Consider the following 14,874-nt stretch of genomic DNA (forward strand, 5'->3'; position numbering starts at 1 on the left):
TAAAATATGGAATGGGTGACACTGGAGGATGAAAGCTTTTGCTAGCAGGGGATGGTTCTTGAAATACAACATGCACTTTGACCCACACTGACTTCCAGCAGTGGCTGGAGTTCTTGAAACACTGCATCTGCAGTTATGGAGCAGCTTTTTAATTATTCTAAAATTAGGGTGAATACCGGTTTCGACAGATTGTCGCTGTGGGAACAAGAAGTGATTCCCACAGGCCTGGAGACAAACTAGACTGACTCCAGCCTTTTAAAACATTTACTCTTTATTATAATAATTTCATACATGCACAACCAAAGACTGTCTTCTCCTCAGACAGTGTACACTCTTTACTTACAGTGTGTTGCGTCGTCTCAGCTCAGTGTTTAGACAGTATTGCATACAGAAGCTGCTTTCCTCCCGGAGACCTGGCCTGATCTGGCTATCCCCACCTGGATCCTAGCTCTTATTCCTGCCTCTGGCTATACCCTCTGTGCCCCACCTGCCCCGCAGGATCCCACCCATAGAGCATACTCTCCTTAAGGCATTTAAGGTGGACCAGGCGACAAAGCCTGGTCCTGCACAGGAAAATAAGGGAACACTAGGGACACTGCCTCATAGTTGCCTTTGAAAAAAAATCCAGCAATTTATGGGTAAAAATTGGTTTAAACTGAAAATGAAGAACCCTACTCATTCGCTACCTGTGTCCGAAAATATTTCCAAAATAACCTTTGAAGGTTGGCCATCCTGGATAGTCCTCCTGAAGAAGTTGGTGGTAGGAAATGAAAAACAATATGTAAGGTTGAGCTAGTCACGAGAATCATTTTGAACAGGGCATTGCCTGTCTGGTCAGGTTCTGTATCTGATTACACACATCTTTCAAGCTTATGGCATATGGTTTGTCTTCTTGAAATTGGAAGCTTGCTCTGATATTCAGCAAAAGGTTCAGTTGTCAGATTTTCTTCACAAAGTACCCATCATTCCTTCTGAGATTACCAAAGCAACTCTGCAACACAACCAACTGAAGTCCATAAATAGACCTGCTCTACCTTGGGCATAAATGGATGCTCTGTAGGCTGAGATACTATTTATTGGATCAACATAATTAATAATCAAAGATGATATCAGTATGCTTTGAGCCCACATAAATCACAACATCAGGTGTCCAATTTGTCCTAGAGTTAGAGCACTCTATCTTATAACACCATATAGGATTTTGAAGTTAAACACCCTTTGTATGGAAAGACATATTAATAAATAAAATGTTCACTGTTAAGGCACTGATTCAGAATTTTCAGGTCATGTGAGGATCTTTTTCTTCCCTCATCACACTTTCTAATATTCTGTCTTTTCTGGTTTTTACTACCTTCTATTTTCTTTCAACTATAACCACAACCCCCCGTTTTCTGCAGCAACTCCAGGGATAAATTCTGCATTAAGGGTTAGAAAATTCTGCAGCAATCATGCTATACTTTTGCATTAATGTAAATTTATTTGCATATTAAAGCATCTGTCTTCCAAACCCAGCCAGCCCTGGTATCCCGTGGCAATTCTGGGGAAAAGGACAGATTTTGTGGCTGTTGCCGTAGAATCATGGGAGACCAAGGGCCCATGACTAAAACCATTTAGAAGGAAGAATACTTTTGAAATCTAGTATTTTATTTGCAACTCAAGAATGCATTTTATGGATGCCACAGGAAAAGAAAGACTGCACAATTTTAGATTTGTATTTTTCTTAATTACAAAGTACTTTTCCCCACCTTTCTCCCTCTCTCCTTTCCTCATCTTCTTCCTTAACTCTCCTCCTCTGCATCATCCAGAAAGTTCTGGCACTTTTCTCAGCTACTTCCTGACCTGCAATAGCATTCGTTCTCTTGCCAGTAGTGTTCTGATGCCCAGCAGAGCTCACTCTACTTCGGTGGCTGCCAGCAATTTTTTGCATTTCTTCCACTGGTGGCTCCTGCCAGTACCACTGATCTGGCTGCTGAAGACACCCATTAGCATGTATTTTTGTTTATCCACTTCTTTTCCCAGTGTCATACAGGCTGATGCAATACCGTGCACTGGCTGCAGTGCACAACTCAACCCACAATTGGCAAAAAGGAAGGAATGGTATGCAGCCACCATACGGGTGGTATGGTATGGAGTCACCCGTAGAAATTGCTCCCTGCAAGACAAGGCCTTGTAGTTAAGATACTCGACGCACCGAGCAAAGTGCCACAAGAAACATCGTTTTCAAGGTCAGAAACCTCAGGGAAAGGGTATGCTTCAGTCAAAAAGTAGGGACTGCTAAAAAAAAAAAAAAAAAAAAAAAATCCAAAAATAGATTGACTTCACAAGGGCACCGGTATCCACAAGGGAGGATGAAGATGCTTTACTCCTGTCAAGAAACGGTTCACATCTGAATAAGCCGACAAAGGCCCACCATTCACCTGACCTCAGAAACAGGCAAGAGCCACCCGCTGGACCTTCAAGCACCTCTCTTTACTCAATCCATCTAGCAAAAATTCCAAAATGAGTGGGATCTAACAAGGAAGAACCCCTCGATCTTCACACCAAGCCTCAAACACTCGCCAAACTTGCATGTAGGCTAAGGAAGTGGAGATCTTTCTCACTCATAGCAAGGTGGTGATCACTGAGGCAGAATATCCATGCTTCAGCATCCAAACTCTCTCAAGGGCCATACCATGATTTGGATCTTTGTGAAAAACAGGCCCCTTCCATAGCAGATTCCTGTGCGCCAGAAACCGGAGGGGAGAGTCCACTAGAAGCCTTCGGAGATGTGCATGCCACAGTCTCCTGGGCCAATCTGGTGCCTCCTGAAACACCATCCTTCTGTGATTCTCGACCTTCTGAACCATTCTGCCTAAAATGGGCCACGGGGGAAAAACAAATAGTAGCTTGCCCTCCGGCCACTCCTGCACAGGATCATCAAGGCCCAAAGACTTTGGATCTCTTCTGCATCTGAAGAATTGAGGAATATTAGCATTGTGAGAAATCGCCAGCAGTTCCAGAAATGGAAGGCCCCAGCAATTCACTATTAGCTGAAATGCCTCGTCTGACAATTCCCATTCTCCTGGATCTAGAATCTGTCTGCTGAGAAAGTCTGCTCCAGAGGCAATCTGGGAAACTATAGACCAGTGAGCCTGACTTCAGTGCCGAGAAAAATAGTGGAAACTATTCTAAAGATCAAAATCATAGAGCATATAGAAAGACATGGTTTAATGGAACACAGTCAACATGGATTTACCCAAGGGAAGTCTTGCTTAACAAATCTGCTTCATTTTTTTTAAGGCGTTAATAAACATGTGGATAAAGGTGAACCTGTAGAGTAATGTATTTGGATTTTCAGAAAGCATTTGACAAAGTCCAAGAGAGGCTTCTAAGAAAAATTAAAAAGTAATGGGGTAGTAGGTGATGTCCTTTTGTGGATTACAAACTGGTTAAAAGACAGGAAACAGAGTAGGATTAAATGGTCAATTTTCTCAGTGGAAAAGGGTAAATAGTGGAGTGCCTCAGGGATCTGTTCTTGGACCGGTGCTTTTCCATATATTTATAAATGGTCTGGAAAGGAATAAGATGAGTAAGGTTATCAAATTTGCGGATGATACAGAATTATTCAGAGTGGTTAAATCACAAGCAGATTGTGATACATTACAGAAGGACCTTGCGAGACTGGAAGAATGGACATACAAATGGCAGATGAAATTTAATGTGGACAAGTGCAAGGTTTGCATATAGGGAAAAATAACCCTTGCAGTACTTACACAATGTTAGATTCCATATTAGGAGCTATCACCATGGAAAAAGATCTAGGCATCACAGTGGATAATTCTTTTAAATTGTTGGCTCAGTTTGCTGCAGCAGTCAAAAAAGCAAACAGAATGTTAGGAATTATTAGGATGGGAATGGTTAATAAAATGGAAAAAGTCATAATGCCTCTGTATCGCTCCATGGTGAGACTGCACCTTGAATACTGTGTACAATTCTGGTCGCCGCATCTCAAAAAAGATATAGTTGCAATGGAGAAGGTACAGAGAAGGGCAACCAAACTGATAAAGCTGTTATGGTTTAGCGGTGTTTGGGTGAATTCCTGGGTACTGTGGCAGATGACCATGCCCACAGGGAGGAGCCCCGCGGGGAGCCACAGTACTGGGCTAGACTCGGGACGCACAAACACAGAGTTGATCTTTTATTTTACAGCTTGTAGTATACCACCAGAGATGGCAGTAGTGAGGTGATCCAGAGGTAGCAGTCCAGGGACCCTCGGCAGAGGGGACCCGTCTCACCAAGTTGGTATAGGGAGATTCCGGTGTAGGTTTCCCAGCACGGCAAAGCTGTGGGTGAGATAGACTGAGAATGAGATTACTCACTAGATGGTAGCTGTAAGGTTGGCGATTCTACCAGGCTGAAGTAGATGGTAACAGGCACCGATGCAGGGAGAGCAGACCCTTGAAGAGCGAGTACCTGATCCCAGTAAGGCACCTGAAAGGAAAGCAGAGGGCCCCTGAGGAGCAGGTACCCAGGTTAGAGAATACCACGAAGGGCAAGGTAGAGCTTCCAGCGGCAGCAGGAAGCAGCAGAGTAGCATAGACCGGACAAATCCAATCCTTGCTAACTCAACGGGCTAGCAAACAAGCGTAGGCTAAATACCCAGATGTTGTGACGTCGCTCGAGGGGAATGCCCCCGAGGCTCGTGGGTAGTGCACACCCTAGGAGGCCCTTGGGATGAACATGGTGGGAGGCAATGCCATAGCCATTCCGGGGACGCCGGAGAGGGCGGCTTGCAGACGCGACGGTAGCCATTTTCCCAAGGTAACCGGGAGGAGCCGAGAACAAGGTGAGGCATACGCGGTGAAGCCGTCTGAGACCGGACGCAACAGTACCCCCCTTGAAAGGGCCCCCTCCAGACCTCCTACCTGGTCTTGTTTTCCGAGGATGCGTCTTTTGGAATTGTTGAAGCATCTCTTTATCCATGATATTTGCTTGAGGTTCCCAAGAGTTATTTTCAGGTCCATAACCCTCCAATGACAGGAGGTATTCCCATACTCTGCCTCTCTTTCTCACATCAAGAATAGCGTCTACCTATTACATTACAAAAAAAAAAAAGAATAGCGTCTACCTTGTATTCAATGTCTTCTTCTGCATCAATTGGTGTAGGTTCAGGTGTCTTGGTTGAGAACTCACTAAGGATTAATGGTTTTATTTTTTTTATAATTTATATTTTTATTCAACTTTTATAACATTTAATTACATGTCACAGCTTAAAATAACAATAAGGAAAAAAGAAAAATACATTTCTTAAACATCATTGTCCTAGCTGTGAATAATAATTCTAAACATTTGATCATAAGAAAAAAGAGACTATGAGGGGATCTTAAATATCAAGAAGCAGTATACATATAGAAATACAAGGTATTAATCAACGCTACCCCCTATTCTAAATTTACCAGAACAATAGAGGTACCTTTAGGGATGAGTATCCAAGTATTGCCTTAACTGAGATGCCTGATTAAAGATATACTTACTCCCCTGGTTTATAACAATACATTGACAAGGAAATTTTAATAAGAATTTCATTCCTTTCTTATGAGCTTCTTCCCTCATTAATAAAAATTCCTTCCGTCTAATTTGTGTTGTACGAGGTATATCAGGATAAATCCTAATGCTTTGACCATAAAATTTCTCGTTTAAATGTCTAAAGTATAATCTCATTAAGGAATCTCTATCAGACAACGAGGAAAATTGTATAATGAGGGTGGCTCTGGTATTTATATTTATTTCAAAGGATTTTTCTAACAACTCTGTTAAATTCAATTCAGATTGATTTTCCTGGTTCTGACTCTTTGATTCCTTTTGAGGAACATAGTAAATTCTAGCAATCGTTGGTATGGCTTCATTGGAATATTTTAAGATATTCACTAGATAACTTTTAAATAGATCCATTGGGGACATTAAATGACTCTTAGGGAAATTCAATATCCTCAAATTATTTTTTCTAACTTGATTTTCTATTATTTCCAATCTCTCAAAATGAATTTTTTCTGATTCAATTAAATTTACTTGAATTTTATCCATTTCGTTTACCTTAATTTGCATAGATTTTACAGATTCTTCCACCTTATCTATTTTAGTTTGAAAAACCCCATTCTTATTCATAACTTCCTGCATCGCATTTGCTATAGCATTTATAGATTTCTGCATTGATATTAACATAATACCAATCTCTTCAAGGGTAAAGTCTTTTGGTGTTATTATTGGGATTCCAGTTATAGGTTCTTCTTGGATATTCTCACTCCCTCCCTCTATTGGAGACTTACTGGGGGTGGATTGCATTGGTGTACCGTCAAGATGATCCTTGGAGCCCTTCTGAGGGCTCTCCGAGGAGCAGATCGAAATCTCTGCTTCTCTCTGGGATCTAGATGATAGAAAATCCAACTTTAATTTGGGATCTTCTCCAAAGAGTGTCCCAATATTTTCCCCAGTTGGTGGCTCAGGTGTTTCTGGTGCCCCTGGAGTTAAGGATGTTTCATATGTCTGGAGGAGTGAACCCTGCTCCTGGCTCAGTCCTCCTGCGACATTACTTCCAGGCACATTTTGGGGGTTTTTTGCAAAGCATTCCTCGATCTTAAGTTGGTTGTCCATCACAGGGGTGGAGGATAGCTCTCTCAACTTCGCCTTTCTCTTTGTCTGTGGCATCACAAAGAGAAGACTCAGTCCAACTTGTTTATAAACACACAAATAATATAATGGGTAAATTCTCTTACCGAGGCTCTTGCCGTTGATTTCAGCAACTTTAGATCCTTCTCATAGCCTCACGACTGCAGCACGGATAATCAAACCACACAAATAGGGATTATTGCCAACGCCAACTTCACCAAGCTAAGCCAAGCAAAGCCGCTCGCCCCTTAGGCGCTCGCGGCTTTGGCGGCGCACCGGCGGCTGCGGTGCGCCGGAAGGACGCCGATTTTGAAGGCGTCTCTATCGGCTCCACCCCTGTCGTTCAGGTCCTCGCAGGCAGAGAGAGAAAGAAACTCAGGAAATGCGTCCTCCAAGGTAAAAGTTAAACTCCGGCTGCAGCGATTAGGGAGCTCAAGGGACGCCGGTTTTGAAGGCGTCTCTATCGGCTCCACCCCTGTCGTTCAGGTCCTCGCAGGCAGAGAGAGAAAGAAACTCAGGAAATGCGTCCTCCAAGGTAAAAGTTAAACTCCGGCTGCAGCGATTAGGGAGCTCAAGGGACGCCGGTTTTGAAGGCGTCTCTATCGGCTCCACCCCTGTCGTTCAGGTCCTCGCAGGCAGAGAGAGAAAGAAACTCAGGAAATGCGTCCTCCAAGGTAAAAGTTAAACTCCGGCTGCAGCCGGATTAATGGTTTTAATAGTGAGACATGGAACGCATTATGAGTATTCAATGCTGGTGGAAGTTTCAGACTGTATGTAAGAGTACCTAGTCATCGGAGAATCAGAAAGGGTCCGACGTAGCGTGGAGCAAAGCGAGTTGAAGGTAACTTGAGTCTTAAATGTTTTGTAGATAGCCAGACTTTATCACCAGGCTGGAATTCTGGAGCCTTGAGGTGATGAGCATCATAGCCTTTCTTTGCTCATTGTCCTGCTTTACAAAGCATCTCTTTAGTTATAGTCCAAAGTTGTTGAATATCTTTGGCAGTAGACTGAGCTGCCGGGGACAACACTGAAAGTGGAAGTGGTAAGGGTGGTAATGGTAGTCCAACAGTAGTGTCCGTAGATCACTTCAAATGGTGTTGATCCAGTAGATGTTGCTGGATGAGAGTTGATGGCGAATTCAGCCCAGGGCAACAGTTCAGCTCAATCATTTTGGCGAGTACCCACATAGGCACGAATGAACTGCTTGAGTGTCCTATTCATTCTCTCCGTTTTCCCGTTAGACTGAGGATGGCATGTTGAGGTGAAGTCGAGAGCGATATCAAACTTCTTGCACAATGCCTTCCAGAACTTAGCTGTGAACTGGGTTCCTCTGTCAGAGACTATGTGCTTTGGCATGCCATGTAGGCAAAAGTTGTGAGAGATGAAAAACTTTGCAAGCTCCATGGCTGTGGGCAAGCCAGGGAGAGCCACGAAGTGAGCCATCTTCGAGAAACGATCCTCTGTTACCCAGATAGTGTTGTTTCCTCCTGAGAGTGATAAGTCTGCCACAAAGTCTGTAGCAATGTGTGTCCAAGGCTCGTCTGGCACTGGCAAGGGTTGGAGTAGGCCCCAAGGGTGGCCGGGCAGCGGTTTCTGTCTGGCACAATTAGAGCAAGAAGCGACGTTGGAGAACATATCTTCCTTCATGGTGGGCCACCAGTAATACTTCTGAAGTTTTGCCAGAGTTCTGCATTGACCAGGGTGTCCAGCCAGTTTAGAGTCGTGAACCCACGCTAAAAACTTTTTTCTTGGGTACAGCGGTCCTACCCGCAGGTACTGGGTGAGTAGCTGACAAGATAACTCTTTTCGGGTTGATGGTATGTTGGGTTTCATCAGGTACATTCTCTGAGAGGAATGAGCGAGATAGGACATCTGCTCTGACTTTATCATCTCCAGGGCAATATTTCAGCACAAAGTCAAATCTGTTGAAAAACAGGGACCATCTCACCTGCCTATGGTTTAGGCGCTGTGCATGGCGGAGGTACTCCAGATTTTTATGATCTGTAAAGACTGTGATCTGATGTTGTGCACCTTCTAGCCAGGGCCGACACTCCTCGAATGATCACCAGGAGTTCTTTATCTCCTATTCCGTAGTTCTCTGCTGGCAAGAAGCGACGGGAGAAAAATGAGCATGGGTGTAAGAGTCACCGGCCTGGCTTAGCATGGCCCCTACGCCTTCGTCTGAGGCATCGACCTCAACAATGAAGGGCCTGGTTGGATCCGGATGTCAGAGGCATGGCTTGCTTGAGAAGATTTTTTTCAGTCTCTGGAATCCTGATATAGCCTCCATAGACTAATTAGCGACGTTGGCACCTTTCTTAGTCATAGCTGTAAGCGGAACAGTGAGGAGTAGTTGATGAATGTTCTGTAGTAGTTGGTAAATCCCAGAAATCATCTAAGAGCCTTTAGACCTGTGGGATGTGTCCATTTCTTAATGCTCTCCAACTTCTGTGGGTCCATCTGGAAACCTTTATTGGAAACAATGTACCCTAAGAAAGGCACTGATTCTTTATTGAACTCACACTTAGACATCTTGGCATGTTGATGAGTCTTGCGGAGTCTTTGCAGCACTCTTTTGACATCCTTCAGATGAGTGTTCATGTCCTGGGAGAATATCAAGATGTCAGCTAGATACACAACACATTTGTAGAGTAGATCACGCAAAATGTCGTTCATCATGTTTTGGAAGACAGCCGTGGCGTTGCACAGGCCGAAGGGCATCACTAGATATTCAAATTGCCCATCCCGGGTGTTGAAGGCTGTCTTCCATTCATCGCCAGAGTGGATGCGAACTAGGTTATAGGCTCCCTTGAGATCAATCTTGGAGTATACCTTGGCTCCCTGTAGTCTGTCTAGCTATGAGGTGAGTGGTAAGGGATAGCGGTCTTTCACAGTGATCTCATTTAGACCTCGATAGTCAATACAAGGATGCAATGTGCTGTCCTTCTACCCCACAAAGAAAAAGTCTGCTCCGGCAGGAGACTTGGAGGGTCTTATGAAGCCTTTCTGAAGGTTCTCCTGTATGTATTCTGACATGGCCTTATTTTCTACCATGGAGAGAGGGTAGACCCTTCCTTTGGGTGGTTCAGTATTAGGCTTCAAATTGATGGCGCAGTCGTAGGATCTGTGTGGAGGGAGTACATCTGCAGCTTCCTTGGAAAATACATCTTGAAAAGATGCATACTGAGGTGGCAACCCAGGCATCAATGGGGTAGTTGGCATGCAGGGTAAAGGAGTGACCTCCATCAGACATTTACCATGGCAATCTGGACCCCAACGTGAAAGTTCCAGAGTGGCTCAATTGAATTGAGGCATATGCTGCTGCAGCCACGGTAGCCCCAATGGCCTTCTCTAGGACAAAGAAGGAGATAGTCTCTGAATGGAGAGCACCGGTCCATAAACTCAAGGGTTCAGTCAGCTGAGTGACTTCTCCCGGTAAGGGCTCCCCATGAATTGAAGACAAGAGTAGTGGAGTCATCATGGCGGTGTCTGGATCTGCAAATGCTCCACTAATCGTTTCAAAATAAAATTGCCTCCTGTCCCTGAGTCCACTAGAGCAAGAGTCTGGTATTCTAAGGGTCCGCAGATCAAGGATACAGGAAGAGAGAGTGGAGGAGAGGGTGCAGTTAGACCTAAGAAGATGTCAGGTGACTGCGGCCTAATTGTATAGGTTCTTCTTCGCCAGCAACTGAACCTGAGGGAATAGGCCTAGGTGTGTATTCTTAGCTCGAGTTTCACCCGAAAGGGGTCTTCTGGAAGTCTTGGTCTCTTGAACCTTGTCACGAAGTCAGCGATCAATCCTTATTGCCAACTTCACCAGTTCCGCTATGGTCTCAGGCATCTCACGAGCTGCCAGCTCATCTTTTAAATGAGAGTTCAACCCCTCAAAGAAGAGGGTCCTCAGGCATTTAGGGTCCCAATGTAATTCCGATGCCAGTGTCTTGAATTCTATGGCGAAATCTGATAAAGGTTTACTACCTTGCTTCAGATGAACCAACAAAGATCCTGCATTAGTATGCCGGGCAGGTTCATCAAAAACTGACCTGAACAGTTCAAGGAACTTGGCAAGGTCAAGTAGAATAGGATCATCACGCTCCCAAAGCGAAGAGGCCCAAGCCAACGCTCTTCCGTCCAGATAAGACAGGATGTAGGTGGTCTTGGCATATGCTTCAGGAAAATAAGTGGGTTGAAGGGAAAAGTGCATGCAATATTGGTTGATAAATCCTCTACATTTCCGCACTTCCGCTGAGAAGCATGTTGGAGCAGATAGAGGTACAATTGTCTTGACCGTCACTTCTGGCGGTGTAACTTATTTACCTGTGGTGGTAGGTAAGTTCATCTGTGCATACAGCTGGTTAAATGCAGCAGTCAAATTCTCCAGCACGTTCTGCTGTTCGGAGATTCACTGGGCCAGGCCTCGAATGGCCTGCAGTGCGGTGAGCTGAGCTGAATCCATGGAGTTAGCAATCTGTTATGGTTTAGCGGTGTTTGGGTGGATTCCTGGGTTCTGTGGCAGATGACCACGCCCACGGGGAGGAGCCCCGCGGGGAGCCACAGTACTGGGCTAGACTCGGGACGCACAAATTAGATCTTTTATTATACAGCTTGTAGTATACCACCAGAGGTGGCAGTAGTGAGGTGATCCAGAGGTAGCAGTCCAGGGACCCTCGGCAGAGGGGACCCGTCTCACCAAGTTGGTATAGGGAGATTCCGGTGTAGGTTTCCCCAGCATGAAAAAGCTGTGGGTGAGATAGACTGAGAAAGAGATTACTCACTAGATGGTAGCCGTAAGGTTGGCGATTCCACCAGGCTGAAGTAGATGGTAACAGGCACCGATGCAGGGAGAGCAGGCCCTTGAGGAGCAAGTACCTGATCCCAGTAAGGCGCCTGAAAGGAAAGCTGAGGGCCCCCAAGGAGCGGGTACCCAGGTTAGAGAATACCCCGAAGGGCAAGGTAGAGCTTCCAGTGGCAGCAGGAAGCGGCAGAGTAGCGTAGACCGGACAAATCCAATCCTTGCTAACTCAAACAAGCATAGGCTAAATAACTGGATGTTATGACGTCACTCGAGGGGAATGCCCCCAAGGTTCGTGGGTAGCACGCACCCTAGGAGGCCCTTGGGAGGAACATGGCAGGAGGCAACGCCTTAACCATTCTGGGGACGTTGGAGAGGGCAGCTTGCAGACGCAGCGGTAGCCATTTTCCCATGGTAAGTGGGAGGAGCCGATAACAAGGTGAGGCATGCAGGGCGAAGCCGTCTGAGACCGGACGCAACAAAAGCTGAAGAGGTTAAGGCTGTTCATCTTGGAGAAGAGACGGCTGAGGGGGGATATTATAGAGGTCTTTAAAATCATGAGAGGCCTTGAACGAGTAGATGTAAATCAGTTATTTACACTTTTGGATAATAGAAGGTCTAGGGCGCACGTCATGAAGTTAGCAAGTAGTACATTTAAGACTAATCTGAGAAAATTCTTTTTCACTCAACGCACAATTAATCTCTGGAATTTGTTGCCAGAGGATGAGGTTAGTGCAGTTAATGTAGCTGGGTTCAAAAAGGTTTGGATAAGTTCTTGGAGAAGTCCATTAACTGCTATTAATCAAGTTGACTTAGGAACAGCTACTGCTAGTAATTGCATCAGTAGCATGGGATCTTCTTAGTGTTTGGGTACTTGCCAGGCTCTTGTGGCCTGGTTTGGTGCCTATTGGAAACAGGATGCTGGGCTCAATGGACCCTTGGTCTGACCCAGCATGGCAATTTCTTATGTTCTTGCAGGATGCGAGTCTGAGATCTCCTGAAGATGCACCCCCGCCCATTCCATAAGTTGATCTATTTCCTGCGACATTTGCTGACTCTTGTTTCCTCCCTGCTGATTGATGTAGGCCACTGTCGTTACATTGTTCAACATTATCCAGACCGCTCGACCCTGCAACCTGTTGCCGAACTGCAAACATGCCAACTGGACCGCACACCCTTCCAGCCAGTTGATGTTCCAGAGAGACTCTTCTGTACTCCAGCACCCTTGCTCTGACAGCTCCTGATAGTGAGCTCCCCAACCCTGGTGGCTTTTATCTGTCATGAGTACTAGCCAGTACGGTGATGTTAGAGAAACCCCATTTCTTAGATGATCTGCTTTTAACTACCACTGTAATTGAGAGCAGACCTCCATTGGCAGGTGGAGCCGAATTGAATAGTCTTGAGACTGTGGGGCTCCAAGAGAGCAGAGTGTGCTGAAGGAGATATATATTCGCCCTTTAAAATTAGCTTCTGTGACGTTCCATTCAAGATCAATTAATTCTTGAATGGCCCCCCTAATAGAGAAGAAGCATGAAGCTTTACGCAAGGAAATAAAAAATAGTATCCTTTTTTGTTTCAGACATGGAATCAGTCCCCGGTAGTCCCAGCATCTTCTGTGTTTGGGAATTCAGAGCTGGTAACTCATTTCTATGAAAGAACCTCAACATAGTTCTCTCTGGTTCCAATCCAAGGAGGAATTTCCCCATCATCCAGGGAGTAAGGATCAGTCTCATTATCTATGTCATCTGGGTCCCTATTGGGAAGGTGGGATCCAGGTCTACCCCTGTGCTTACCCGCAACACCAGGCATGCGGAATTTCACTGAATTATTAAGACTGGCCAGAGCTGGGGCCTGTGCCTGAAGGAGGAGTGAAGTCCTTGAAAAAAAAACTCTACCCAAGAAAAGGCAGAAAGATTCATGCCAAAACCAGTGGCCAACTGAATTGTGCCCACTTAACTACCTTCCCCCACTGAAGAACCAGTTAGGGGAGCTCCAAAATCAGGCAACCCTTCAGGCAACTCTCTTTCCATTCCCTCACTAGGCTGGGAAGAACCAGGCTTAATAAAATCAGGAGGAGATAATTCTCCCTGAGCCTCCAAAAAGCGCTGACACACATTCAACAGAATGCCAGGTTGAGATGCCTGAATATGACAAGCAATATATAGGGCAAGCTGCTTAGATTTCTTCCCTATGGGCGCCATAGTTGGTCAATACTGCTAATAGATACCTGACTACACTGTGCCTATATAAGTGCCCAATCTGAGCTCCCTCAGATCGCTCAGACAGTGAGCGCAATAAAAGGCGCATGCATGCGCGTACAAATGGGCGCCCTAGTAGGCGTTCCTTGGCGCCTAGTCCTGGATGCACTGGCTCTGCTTAAGAAAGCAGGATTCCATCTGGAGCTGTGCTGCTTTGGTTCTTGTGCTAGTCCTGGATGCACTGGCTCTGCTTAAGAAAGCAGGATTCCATCTGGAGCTGTGCTGCTTTGGTTCTGTGGCTTTCCCTGGTCTTGTCCAAGGCTTAATTCTTTCTTTCTTTTTTTTTTTTAAGCCCTGGAGGAACAGTATGGATTATTTCTGGCCCCCTCTCCTGGAGTAGGTAGGCAGTGCAGATCTTGGGGAACCATAAGAGTGTCAGTGTCTGTGTAGCAAACAGTCAGTGGGAATTAGGAGTGAGAGAGAGAGAGAGACAATTGTGTGTGTGTGTTGAGTGGGTAGGGTTGGCAAAGAAATGGAGCATGCTGCAGTCACAGAAAGAGAGCAAGTGCCTGTGCAGCGTTAGTGAGGCTTCTGTCGGGCCGATGTAATAAGCCATACTGAGCCTATTGCGAGTTTTTACTCCTTTCTTTAATGCCGGAAATTTAATGCCTGGGTCAGGGCAAGAGTAAAAGTTAAAGCATATTTCTGGTGACCATTTTAGTCTATTGTGATGCTATGTGTAGGTGCTTCTCAGAGCTTTTCTGTGAGGCACATGGATTGCATATGTTTTTGTTTTGCAGTTTATGTACATTTTGCAGATGGGCCAGAGAATCAGGGTGTCAGAAGCTTTAGAGCAGGGAAGAAAGAGAAAGAAATGATTTTTCACTGTGGAAAGGAGAGTCTGAGAGGAGCAGGCTGTCCTGGCTCAATTAAAAGTAGACGTAGGATGCGTATATTTCGCTGGAGGACAACACTGCCGGGGTTAGACAGATGTGGTGTGGATGTATAGACTGAGCTCTGACTCTCCACAGGCACCAAACCCTGGATTAGGGTGCCCTCTGTCAGTCTCTCACCTCTATCCCTTTCTCAAGGAGAGCTAGCAGTTCTCTCTTCTGGCTCAGTTGGGAGCTAGGGTATCTCCCCCCTTCTGTCTCACATGCTACTGCCCTCTCATGCCAAAAAGCAGCACCATTGGCTAAGAACCAATTCCAGGTCATTTTGACAGCTCCAGCAATAACA

The 14,874-nt window shown here is 45.4% G+C and overlaps 1 protein-coding gene across 1 annotated transcript in view; it reads left to right on the forward strand.

Moving 5' to 3' along the window:
• DNAH9 (dynein axonemal heavy chain 9) overlaps positions 1 to 14,874 on the forward strand; it is a 1,128,006-nt gene that overhangs the window by 396,072 nt on the left and 717,060 nt on the right. The window lies entirely within an intron of this gene.

Source organism: Rhinatrema bivittatum, chromosome 4, assembly GCF_901001135.1.
Source record: "Rhinatrema bivittatum chromosome 4, aRhiBiv1.1, whole genome shotgun sequence".
Lineage (NCBI taxonomy): Eukaryota > Metazoa > Chordata > Amphibia > Gymnophiona > Rhinatrematidae > Rhinatrema > Rhinatrema bivittatum.